The following is a 14,248-nucleotide window of genomic DNA, read 5'->3' as shown; positions in this document are numbered from 1 at the left end:
ATTGTCATTTCTAGGGAAGATTATTGCAAGAATAAATGGTGTATTGATTGTTTATGATTTTGATGTGTGTTTCTATTGCTGGTTGGTATGCCCCATTCTTTGGGAAAAAACCTTTTGTGTTTAAAGTTCCCATTACAAATGGATTTGAAGTATATGATTTCTGATATATTTTGTATGTTGATATTTGATGGTGGTCCTTGAAAATAAAAGAGGTGAAAGTGTGAAACATAAAATACGGCCACCGTGTCAAGAATAAAGAATCTTGTGAATGGCCAAATGAGCCAAGGAAATATTATTGTTGTGAGTGATTGGAAATACTAATGAGAATTTATACAATGTGAAAGAGGTTGAGGTGAGTACAATTGTATTTATGTTACCTTTGTGTGCAAATCAAATAATAAAAATGCTTTTGGGAGTATCATTAGCAAAACTGAGGAAGGGTGGGTCATAAGGCCCACAACTGAACTACACGTGTCGGTGTAGGGGTGGATTGTAATTATTCCCTTTATTTGGGATGAAATTGAAATATTGGTAAAATTGTGATTATTCCCCTTAATTGGGTTGAAACTGGTAATATCTGTGAATTGGAAAAGTCAACCCACACGGCATATGTGGGAAGGCGGCCTAGCTGATCGGGTGGAGATCGGACGCCATGTTCCGTACATGGTGGTACTATTCTTGGTAACAACTTTCTTTCGCATCACATGTCAAACCACATTGTTCATTGGGAGATGGCCTAGCCGATTGGGCGTGATCAGACTCCATACTAACAAAGACGGTGGTATATTGACGCTAATGATCTTCCAACCAAAAATATATATTATTTTTATATTTTGAAAATTGTTATGTTTCAATTGGGCATTTGGATATAGTTGATTGTGACTTGCTGTTTCTATGGTTTTACTTTTCTTATATGGTCATTCTATTCCTATTTAGCTTTACATACTAGTACTATTCGACAGTACTAACGTCCCTTTTGCCGGGGGCGCTGCATCTTTAATGGATGCAAGTGGTTCCATAGTAGACGGTATTGATATGTGATAGCGGTACACTCTCTTCAGCTAACTTGGTGATCCCCCTTCATTTCGGGGTCATGTATCTTTTGTTCCTCATGTACTGTGTTTTGAGGTATAGCGGGGCCTTGTTGCCGATATTTCCATATTACTCTTCAGTTGTACTTAGAGGCTCCGTAGACAGGTCGTTGCTGGTGTTTGATGTTGGGAATTGAATTAGAACTGTTGGTATTTGGCAACATGTTTTTCATTAAATTTATAAACTCGTACTATATTGGAAATGTTGAATGATGCTGTTAATGGGAATGAAATGGAAGTGATTAATGAAATCTTTTCAGTATTTGATTAACGGAGTATATCTCCTCTTTATTCAGGGATGAATTTGGGTAGAATGAAATCTAAGTCGTGACACAAAAAACCAAAATAACATCTAAAACCACGAATCGGACACCAAAACACAGAGAAAATTACAATGAACTCAAGAATCGATAGAAACACAACCATGCGTCCAATTCCTATCAAACTAACTCAGAATGACACCAAACTTTGCAGAAAGTTCCAAATAACAAAACTGACATATTCCAAGTCCCAAAACCAAAATTCAAACCCGATAGCCAAAAATTCAACCTACAGTCAAACGTAGAATATTTCTAAACCTTCAAATTCCCAACTTTAGCCAATTAGAGACAAAACCTTCTAGAAGCACCCAAATGTAAATCCGGGCATACGCCCATGTAAAATATCACCTTCCGAACCTAACAGAACCATAAAAACCCCGATCCGAGGTCAAATATATAAAAATAAAACTTGGTCAACCCTTTCAACTTAAGCTTTTAAATTGAGAATCATTCATCCACATTAAATCTCAAACCACTCAAAAACCAAAATCGTCCACACACGCAAGTCATAATGCATAATACGAAGCTACTCAAGGCTTAACCATAAAATAGAATTCTAAAGCTCTAAACGAATGGTCATGTCGTTACATGCTTAATATTGTTATATTATCATGTGATCTTTTATTAGATTACAAATTGACTCAATATCTTGCTGTCATACGGTGCTTTGTGACCTTGAGTAGCTTCACTTTATGTATTATGACTTGCCCGTGTAGTCGGTTTTGATTTTCGGGAGGCTCAGAGTTGATTTGGAAGAATAATCCTCAAATTGGAAGCTTTAAGTTGGAAGAATTGACCAAGGTTTGACTTTTGAGTAAATGACCATCAGAATCCAAATTTGAAGGTTCCTATAGGTTTTTAAGGTGATTTCAAACTTGGGCGTATGTTCGGGTTGAGTATCGGATGGTCTGAAGGAGATTTAACGCTTGTTATCGGAAGTATGTATTTTGAAGGTTTGAAATTTGCTCAATTTGATTAAAGTGTACTTTGGCGTTATCAGACTCTGGGGCGTTGCTCCAAGACCTTAGATAGTTTCATTTTATTGATTGGAATTTGTTTGTGAAGTTTGATCAAGATCCAGTATGTCTAAGTGTGATTCGGACGCGTCGGCAAAGGTTTGAAAGTAAAAAAAGGATTTTGATCGTCGATTCATGGTTTTGATGTTATTCATGGATTTTTAAGCCTTTGGATAAGGTTAGATAAGGTATTAGGACTGGTTGGTATGATTGAACATGGTCTTGGGGGCCTTGGGGGTATTGCTGGTTGCGAGTGTTGGTGTTGTGCTTTGTGATCGCGAGGGCATGTTCGCGATCGCGATGATGGAATTGGTGGGTTGCCATTATGTTCTACGTGATCGCGATTGGAAAGTCTCGAATACGATGAAGGATTTTGGATGGGGCAGCTGGTTACCTTTTGCGAATGCGAAGAAGGCTCTGCGAATGCGAGGGAAGATCTAGCTCTCCTTCGCGAATGCCGAGGTCCAAGCACGAATGAGAAGAAGGAAGGGAAGGTTGGGTCTGACACGCATTAATCCTTCGCGAACACGGCTCAGGGTCTACGAACGGGAAGGGCATGGGTCAGGATTATCACGACCCAAACCCCAACCAGTCGTGATGGCGCCTAACACACTTACTAGACAAACCATAAATAACAATAATGAAAAAATAGCATAAATGACAGAATTAACATGTCTTAAAACCTTAATATAGCATAATAACGCTAATACATGATAAATCCCCCAGAATTGGTAAATACAGAGTCATGAGCTCTAAAACGAAAAATACATGTCTGAAAGCTAAATAACAATACTGTCTGAAATAAAGACAACAATATAATATGGAAAGAGACACCAATACTGCAATCGAGAATGCAGCTCTACCTCGTCTCTTGGTGATCAACTCAGCTCTACGCCTCGGCTACCGATGACTTGGTTCAACACCTCGATATGCACAATTAAGTGTAGAGTGTAGCATGTGTACAACCGACTCCATGTACTCAACAAGTATCATAACTAACCTCGACGAGGTAAAAGTAGCAAGAATTATAAATGATACTCGCTATAACCTGTACAATTCATAAGTTCAACAAGTACAGAAAAATAACATGATCAAGTCATAAAGCACAGAAAGAACAATTTCGGTGTACACAGTTTATCAAGTACTAAGCTCAATCAGTAATCCAACATATAATAAGATGATATGCAAGTAAATTAGGTAAATAACCAAGGAAATTGCTAGTAAAGATGAAATGCAATAACCAAACAACACTGGCCAAATTTCCTTATAATTTCCATAACCGTACCAAACCACTGATCAGTTTTCCTAAATACGCGTGTACACCATCAAGAGAAAAACATGAGAGGGTGACCCTAGGGGGATGGATCCATATCCACACACTGCATGGCGTAGTCACGTGCAATAATCATATTTCCCCGGGCGTGGTCACATGCTATGTATCATAATCCACCCGCCGTGGTCACAAGCTCAATAACACAATCCGCCCGATATGGTCACATGCATAACAACACAATCTGCCCCGCGTGGTCACATGCATAACAACACAATCTGCCTGGCGTGGTCACATGCATAACAACACAATCTACCCGGCGTGGTCACATGCATCCAGTCCAAAAAATATCACATAGAAGCAAATATACAAGAATACATGTCTATGATCAATGAACATTAGATTTCATGCTCCTGGACTACTGTAAATGACATAATAATGTGCGTTCATGTGAAAAGTGTGCTATCATAGCTCAAATCAACAATTTTATCACGAAAAAGCAATTACTAAGTTCATTCAGAGGATTAGCCTCTATGTAACCTCAAACAAGGATCAAATAGTTCATAACAAGGTTACAAATATGAGAAACATCGTAGCATAAAGCTTAACAATCAATTCAAAGCATGTCATAGCCTAAGCACTACCCCGAGCACGGAAAATTACCCCAATGCTCGCACATGGGCTCAAACCCCACACATATGCGCACCCATAGCACACAACTATCACAAATAACTCAGGAAACTAGTACCTCAACAAAGTTTAGGTAAGATACTTACCTCAGGCAAGCCAAATCACTCCTCTAACAAGCCCTTCCCGACTGAATCAACCTTCAGACGACTACAATCTAGCCAAAATAACTTAATATAATCAATACAAGCCATAGGAACCGATTGCAATTGATAAAACTAAGATCTTTAATCAAAACCACAAAGCCAATCCCAGGCCCGCACCCCGAAACCCGACTAAATCACAAATTCCAAACACCTATTCCGATACGAGTCCAACTATACAAAAACCATCCAATTCCAACCACAAATCGACGATCAAATCATCAAATCTCACTATCCAATAACATAACCCCAAAACCCGCAAATCCCACCTTGAATTCTCATAAATTAGGTATAATAATTAATGGGTAATCAATATCTAACACCAAAAGTGAGTAAGGATCACTTACCTCTTCAATTGTGATGAAAAGCACTCCAAAAAGCGCCCTAGACCGAGCTCCATAATTCCAAAAATGAGAAAAACACTCAAAGCCTCGATTATAAAAACCTGTCCAGCGATATCGCACCTGCGACCATGTAATTCCTAGATTTGATATTGAAAACACATGAAATGTATTGGGTAATTGAAAGGAAATGAATTAAAGTTGCTTACCAATAACTTTGGGAAGAAGAAACTCTTGGAAAATCGCATCTAGAGTGCTTAGGGTTGAGAAATGGTATAAAATAAGCTAAGTCCGATTTCCCCCCTCTCTTACCCAACTGTGGATGTTGAAATTGTGAACTCTTGTTCGCAACTGCGACCATCGCAAATGCCAAACACAGGTCGCAAATGCGAACCATGCGTCAGAAGCCCAGAAGTCGCAAATGCAACAATTTATTTGCAAATGCGAACTGTCCCCCCCTTCGCAAATGCGGAAAACTATTTCGCAAATGCGAAGCTACCCAACATAACACAGCATCGCAATTGTGATGCTATAGTCGCAAAAGGGAACACATCACTAATCGCAAAAGCGACTCTTTATTCGCAATTGCGAAGACCCAACCCCCAGCCCATGATAAAAAATGCGAACTATTGTTCGCAAAATCGATGCTCACAAATGCGAGCTAGACCTCGCAATTGCGAGATCTGCAACAGACACCAGAAACAGTCACTGTACCAACAGTCCTCAAACTATCCAATCTATCCGAAACGCATCCGAAATGCACCCGAGCTCCTCGGGTTCCAAATAAAACATGCACACAAGTATAATAACATCATATAAACTCTCTCACACGATAAAAACACCAAAATAATATCTGGAACCACAAATCAGATATCAAAACGCGTGAATTTCAAAAGAAAACTCAAGAACCTCTAGAATCGCAACTAAGCGGCCAAATCCTATCAAACCAATTCCGAATTGCACCAAATTTTGTAGTCAAGTTTCAAATAGAAAAAATATCTATTTCAAGTACCAAAATCAAAATCCTAACCCGATAACCATCAAGTCAATCTATGGTCAAACCAAGGAAATCTCCAAATATTCAAATTGCTAACTTTCGGCAATATAAGTCAAATCATCCTAGGGACCATGGATTACAATTCCGGGCATATCCCCAAGTCCAAAATAACTATACGAACCTATCAAAATCGTCAAAACACCAATCCAGGGGTGTTTACCCAAAATGTTGATTGTGGCCAACTCTAGCCTCATTTTAGTCAAAATTTTCATTTTTATCAAATTTTCATATAAAAGCTTTTTGAAAAGCAACATGTACCACACATGCAAACCAAGAAATATCAAATGAAGCTAATAGAGGTCTCGGAACACCGAAATAAGATCTAGTACTCAAGACGACCTATCGGGTCATCACATTCTCCACCTCTAAAGAAACGTTTGTCCTCGAATGGACATAGAAAAGTACCTGGACTGGTGAAAAGCTTGGGGTATCTACTCCGCATATCAGACTCGAAACCCCATGTATCTGCCTCGATTGGCTGATCTCTCCATTGCACTTTTACAGAAGGGAAACTCTTGGATCTCAACTTTCGAACTAGCTCCTCATAGGCTAAATTTTCATCAAGCTGAACCGTGTTGAAGTCTAAAACATGCAAACTATCCTCATGGTACTTCTGAAGCATGAAAACATGGAATACCGGATGTACTCCTACCAGGCTAGGAGGAAATGCAAGCTTGTAGGCAACCTCCCCAACTCTTTTCAAGATTTCAAATGGCCCAATAAACCTCAGGCTCAACTTGCCCTTCTTCCCAAACCACGTCACGCCCTTCATAGATGACCCTAGGAGAAGAACCTTCTCACCCACCATATGAGCTAAATCCCGAACTTTCCGGTCCGCATAACCTTTTTGTCTAGACTGAGCTGTACGAAGTCGTTCCTGAATCACCTTAACCCTCTTCATAGAATCACAGACCAAATCAGTGCCCAACAACCTAGCCTCTCCGGGCTCAAACAAACCAATCGGCGAACGACATCGCCTCTCATATAATGCCTCATACGGAACCATTTGAATACTCGACTGGTAATTATTGTTGTAGGCGAACTTTTCTAGAGGTAAGAACTGATCTCATGAACCTCTGAAATCCATAACACAAGCACATAACATATCCTCCAAGATCTGAATGGTGCGCTCAGACTATCCATCCACCTGAGGATGAAATGCTGTGCTCAACTCAACCCGCGTGCCCAACTCACGCTGCACTGTTCTCCAAAAATGCGATGTGAACTGTGTGCCTCGGCCAATAATGATGGAAATGGGCATGCCATGCAGGCGGATAATCTCCTGAATGTAAACCCGATCCAACCGCTCTGAAGAATTGGAAGTCACCATAGGAATGAAGTGTGCAAACATAGTCAACCATTCCACAATAACCCAGACTGCGTCATACTTCCTCAAGGTCCATGGCAAGCCTACCACAAAATCCATAGTGATGTGCTCCCACTTCCACTCTGGTATCTCCGATCTCTGAGTCAATCCACCCGGTTTCTGATGCTCATACTTCAATTGTTGACAATTCAAACACCGAGTGATACTCATACTTTAATTGTTGACAATTCAAACACAGAGATACATAAGTAGCGATGTCTTTCTTCATTCTTCGCCACCAATAGTGGTGTTTCAAGTCACGGTACATCTTCATGACACCTGGGTGAATATAATACCGCAAACTGTGAGCCTCCTCAAGAATCAACTCTCTCAACCCATCAATGTTTGGAACACAAATCCTTCCCTGAAGACACATAACACCATCATCCCCAATCACAACCTCCTTAGCACTACCCCGCTATATCTCATCTTAAGCACCAACAAGTGGGGTTCATAAAACTGGTGAGCCTTGATATGCTTCAACAATGAAGACTATGCCACAACACAAGCAAGAACCCAGTTGGGCGCCAAAACATCGAATCTCACAAATCGGTTGTCTAATGCCTGAACATCCATGGCTAGTAGCCTCTCTGCCACCGGTAAATATGCCAATCTGCCCATGCTCTCCGCCTTCTTACTCAATGCATCAGACACTACATTGTCCTTCCCTAGATGATATAGTATGGTGATATCATAGTCATTTAACAACTCTAACCATCGCCGCAAATTAATTTCTTTTTGCTTGAACAAGTGCTGGAGACTCCGATGGTTGGTATAGACCTTACAATGAATGCTGTATAAATAGTGCCTCCAAATCTTCAGCGCATGAACAATAGCTGCTAACTCTAAATCATGAACATGGTAATTCTTCTCATGAAACTTCAACTGCCGAGCCACGTAGGAAATCACCCTACCATCCTACATCAATACCACGCCAAGCCCAATATACGATGCATCACAATACACGGTGTAAGATCCTGAACCTGTAGACAACACCAACTCTAGGGCTGTAGTCAAAGCAGTCTTGAGCTTCTGAAAGCTCAACTCACACTCATCAGACAATCTGAAAAGAGCGTTTTTCAGGGTCAACTTGATCAACGAGGCTGAGATAGATGAAAACCCCTCTACGAACCAGCGATAATAACCCGCCAAACCTAAGAAGCTCCGAATCTCTATAGCTGAAGTAGGTCTAGGCCAAATATGAACTGCCTCAATCTTCTTAGGATCTACTTTAATGGCCTCGGAAGATACGACATGGCCTAAAAAGGCAACCGAGTTCAACCAGAACTCACACTTTGAAAACTTGGCATTTAACTGACGATCTCTCAAAATCTGAAGTACGATCCAAAGTTGCTGCTCATGCTTCTCTCGACTGCGGATAGGTCTTGAACACCTGGTTCATCAAATCTATAAATGCTATCGGTGAATTAGTCAAACGAAATGACATCACTAAGAACTCATAGTGACCATACCGAGTCCGAAAAGCTGTCTTAGGGACATCCAATGCCCTAATCTTCAACTGATGGTAGCCAGATATCAAGTTATCCTTGGAAAACACCTTGGCACCCAGAAGCTGATCAAATAAGTCATCAATCCTCAGCAATGAATACTTGTTCTTGATAGCGACCATGTTAAACACTCGATAGTCTATACATATCCTCATTGTTCCATCCTTCCTTTTCACAAACAACACCGGTGCACCCGAAGGCGAAACACTAGGTCTAATAAATCCCTTATCAAGCAAATACTGTAACTGCTCCTTCAATTCCTGCAACTCAACTGGGGCCCTATGGTATGGAGGAATGGAAATGGGTTGTGTGCTAGGAGCCAAGTCAACAGAGAAGTCGATATCTATGTCGGGTGGCATCCTTGTCAAATCTATAGGAAATACCTCTAGAAACTCGCGCCCAACTGGTACTAAACTCATGGAAGGAACCTCCGCACTATAATCACGAATATAGGCTAGATATGCCAATCACCCTTCTCGACCATACACTGAGCCTTCACATAAGAAATAACCCTGCTAGTAGAATGGCTAGGAGTCCCCCTCCACTTTAATTGCAGCAACCCTAGCATGGAAAATGTCACAGTCTTGGAGTGACAGTCCAAAATAGCATGATAAGGCGATAACTAATCCATGCCCAAGATAACATCAAAGTCCACCATATCAAGAAGTAGAAGATCTACCCTAGTCTTAAAGCTCCTGATAGAAACTATACACGAGCAATAAACACGATCTACCACAATAGAATCTCCCACAGGCGTGGACACATAGACAAGAGCATTTAAAGAATCGCGAGGCATAACCAGATATGAAGCAAAATGGGATGACACGTATGAATAAGTAAAGCCCTGATTAAATAAAAACTGAGGCATCTCGATGGAAAACTGGAACAATACCTATGATGATGGCATCAGATGACTCTATCTCAGGTCTTGCTGGGAATGCATAAAAATGATGCTGATCCCCACCACTCCGACCTCTGCCTTCGGATGGCCTCTAACTGGCTGGCCTCCACCACTAACGGCTTGACCACCACATCTAGCTGCCTGACCCTACCTCTAGCTGGACGAGTAGGCGGTGGAGCAACCGGTGCTGGAATCATGGCACGAGAACCCTGCTGAGGCACACTACTCTGAATTCTAAGACAATACCTCCTGATATGACCCGTACCTCCACACTTAAATCACTCTCTCGACTTATGTGGTAGCTGAAGCTAAGACTGACCTTGATGGCCCGGATAACCACTGTGATAACTCTGAATTGGTGGTGCATTGATGGGAGCTGAAGGTGCAACACAGGCTAGCTTCTCAGGAGGAGTCCCATAAGAACCACGGCTGCCTAAAACACCGTGTGCTACCTGAAGCGTTGACTGAATCAGCCAGTGAGGATGGTATCTACCAAATGAATCTCTGCCTCCAGATAAGGCACTACTAAAACCACCAAAGTGATGGGGCCTCTTCTTAGATACTGCCTCCCTACTTTGACCACGAATCATATCTATTCGTCTAGCAATCTTTACGGTCCACTGGAAACAAATGTCATCCCTATTCTCCTTGGCTATCTATATCCTGATACCAAAAGTAAGACCATCAATGAATCTCCTCACCCTCTCTCTGTCAGTGGGATTCAAGATAGCTGCATGGCAAGATAGGTCCATAAATCTGGTCTCGTACTGGGTAACAATCATGCTACCCTACTATAGATGCTCGAACTGCCCGCAGTACTCCTCTCTTAGAGTAAAAAAATAAACTTCTCCCAAAATAGCTGCAAAAATTGATCCCAAGTGAGTGGAGGTGAACCTGTTGGTCTGGATCGAACATAATCCTGCCACTATCTCTTGGCAGAGCCGATCATCTCAAACATTGCGAAGTCGACTCCATTGGATTACACAACACCCATGTTGTGCAACACATCTTGGCAATGGTCCAAACAATCCTGTGGGTTCTCACAAGGTGTTCAACCAAAAATAACAGGAAAGAGCTTTGTGAACTTATCCAACCTCATTAATCCCTCAGAAGATATCGGGGGCCTCTCCCCGATTTATGTAGCATTAACGAGCTGAATTACCCCAACTGCTGAAAGCGCTGGAGCCTGGTACCGGGGAGCCATCTGCTTTGGAATGTGAGTGGCGTGAGTCTGAGCTCCTCCCCCAGCCTTAGAGACAGCTGGTGTCATAGAAAATACTTCGGTCTGGGCCACACTCTCTGTGAGGCCCACTAAGCTAACCAGGGCATCCTGAAGTACGGGAGTAGTAATAAATCCCTCCAGGACCTGAGCGCTCCAACCGGCATGGTCTGAACACGAATCTCCTCCTCTTGCTCGATCTGAGGCTCTGGAATAGGTGCTGCTGCACGTGCTCTAGGCTGAGCTCTGCCTCTGGCTCGACCTCGGCCCCAACCTCTACCTCTAGTATTGGCAACAACCTGGGGCTCCGGCTCCTGACCCGCCTGTAGATGCTGTGTGTATTCTCACCATGTGCGAGAAAACAAGAATAGAATGGTTAAAACTTAGTAATAGAATAAAGTCGCACGATAGAGAAAGAAAGAAGTGAAATTTTCCTAAAGCTCTACAGCCTCTAGAAGATAAGTACATACGTCTCCATACCGATCCTACTGACTTTACCAAGCTTGCTCATGACTCGTGAGACCTAGACAACCTAGTGCTCTGATACGAACTTGTCACGACTCGGAATCCCAATCTCGGAGCTGTAATGACGCCTAACATTTCACTTGATAGGCAAGCCAATGTTAGCTAAATTACTTAACTAATTTGAACAATTTAAATCAAAACATTAATAATAATAAACTATGATAGTCTGAAATAGATATGATAAATACCCTGTAGTGTAAACTAAACATATCCCAGAAATCTAGAGTCACGAATACATGAGCATTTAGAGTACTACAGATAAAGTCTGAAAAAAAATACAACTTTTTGGAATAAGGTTACAATAAGGATAGAATGGAAGGGGACTTCAGGAACTGCGAATGCCAGCAACTCTACCTCAAGTCTCCTGCTGATAGCTGGTCCGGGCAAGATCTCCTCTACACGTTGCTGAGACCAACACCAATATCTACACAAGAAATGCAAAATTATAGCATGAGTAAAACCAACCCCATGTACTCTGTAAGTGCCAAGCCTAACCTCGACGAAGTAGTGACAAGGCTATGACAAGACACTCACAATAAACTTGTACGAAACAATAATAACAGAAAAGAGAATAGAAATAAAATGGTAAAGTCAAATAATCGGACCCGTAGGTCAAATAACCAAAAGGGCCCAGAATAACAAAATCTCAAATCTCATATCACAATACTGAGAACAATCTCTACAACCACAAACAACTTACAACACATCAAAACCGTTGCGGCGCGCAATCTGATCCCACCATATAATCATCTGATCATATCATATTTCGTCCTTATTTCTTCATATCAGATCATATTATCTGAATACCGTTGCAGCGTGCAACACGATCCCACCATATTAATTCATTTCAATAACATTGCGGTGCACAACTCGATCCCAAAATTTTTAAATTATTAACATAAATAACTCAACACCAATATTTACGAGATATCAACACAAAGAAAGATGAAACGTACGGAACATTTAAGATCCACCAATACAACAAAGAATATCCAAAACCTCAAAATCCCAAACCTTATCGATTCATCAACACAAGAATATCTAAACGGCTCACAAAAGAGAAATAACATAATAGAGTTCATTGAGTAATGAAAGGACAATACAAGTAGGTAAAACACGTGACAATGAGAATATACAATTAAGGCAAGTACAAACAAGTAGCAGGTAAACAAATAATTGAGTGATAAATGAAAAAATCAGGCAAGTAACAACTAGGTACAATTTAACAAGTAAAGCATAGATGAGAAGTAGGAACATGCAACAATTAAAGCATATAACAAGAGATAACATGGAATAACGAAGACATGGAAATAAATAACCCAATCCCCCGACTAAATCCCACAACGGAGCATATACACTCGTCACATCTCATATACGCCATTTCCCACATAATTCACATAAACAATAGTTTGAGGAGTCCTAATTCCTTCAAGTCAAGGTTAGACACAACACTTACCTCTTTCCGCAATCAAATCAATACTCAACCACGGCCTTTCCCTTATAATTAGCCTCCAAACTAGTAAAATTTAGCCAAATATAGTTCAAATAATTCAAAATAAGCTTTAGAAACTACCCACGAGTGAAAACGATTTAATCTTTAATGAATTTAGAAAAAGTCAACAAAAGTCAACCCTGAGTTCGCTTGGTCAAAACCCGAGGTTCATACCAAAACATGATTACCCATTCACACCCGAGCCCGGTTATGTGATTTATTTTGAAATTTGACCTCAATTTGAGGTCTAAATCTCAATTTTATAAAATTCTCAATTTCTACCCAAATCCTTAATTTCTACCTTGAAAATCTTAGATTTGATGTTGAAAACACATGAAAAGTATTGGGTAATTGAAAAGAAATAGATTAAAGATGCTTACCAATGATTTTGGGAAGAAGAAACTCTTGGAAAATCGCCTCCAGAGTTTTTAGGGTTGAGAAATGGTGTAAAATGAGCTAAGTCCCGATTTCTCCCTCTTTTACCCAACTGCGGATGTCACAATTGCGAGCTAGAGTTCGCAATTGCAACCATCGCAAATGCGAAACAGAGGTCACAAATGCAAACTATACGTCAGAAGCCCAGAAGTCACAAATGCGACAATTTGTTCGCAAATACGAACTGTCCCCACTTCGCAAATGCGAAACTACCCAACATAACACAACATCACAATTGCGATGCCAGAGTCATAAAAGCGAACACAGTACCCATCGCAAAAGTGAATCCTTCTTTGCAAATGGGAAGACCCATCCCGTGCTAGCAAATGTGAGCTAGACCTCACAATTGCGAGATCTCAGCAGACACTAGAAACATGCGCTGCACCAGTAGTCCCCAAACTATCCAAACTCATTAGAAACACGTCCAAAATGCACCCGAGCCCCTCGGGATCAAAATCAAACAAACACATCTGGATCTAAAGAACCAGTCAAGATATGATATATAGGTCATATCTTTGTAGCAACTGAAATCTTTTGCATAAACAAAAAAGGAAATCTGATTCTAAGTTGTAAAGAAAAATAGACAAAAAAGATGTGGATAAATGGAAGGATGAGAGAAAGAGAGAAAAAGAATACCAATGATAAAAAATTCCAATATGTAAGGTCTATGAGTAATCTCATAAAAGGCAGTGTAATAAAGCATCAATACGCATTCATACCATAATAAAATGAATCTTCTTATAGAAATAGAACTGAATCTTCTTATAGAAATAGAACAAAAAATCAAGAGCTTCGAGCCAACAAAGACTGAGAAGATTGACTCAAGAACCAATTTTATTCTGAGCTCCATTGTAGAATTCGGACCTAACCATTAAGT

This window comes from Nicotiana tabacum, chromosome 17 (genome assembly GCF_000715075.1).
Source record: "Nicotiana tabacum cultivar K326 chromosome 17, ASM71507v2, whole genome shotgun sequence".
NCBI classification, from domain to species: domain Eukaryota; kingdom Viridiplantae; phylum Streptophyta; class Magnoliopsida; order Solanales; family Solanaceae; genus Nicotiana; species Nicotiana tabacum.
This window is presented reverse-complemented; position numbering follows the sequence as displayed.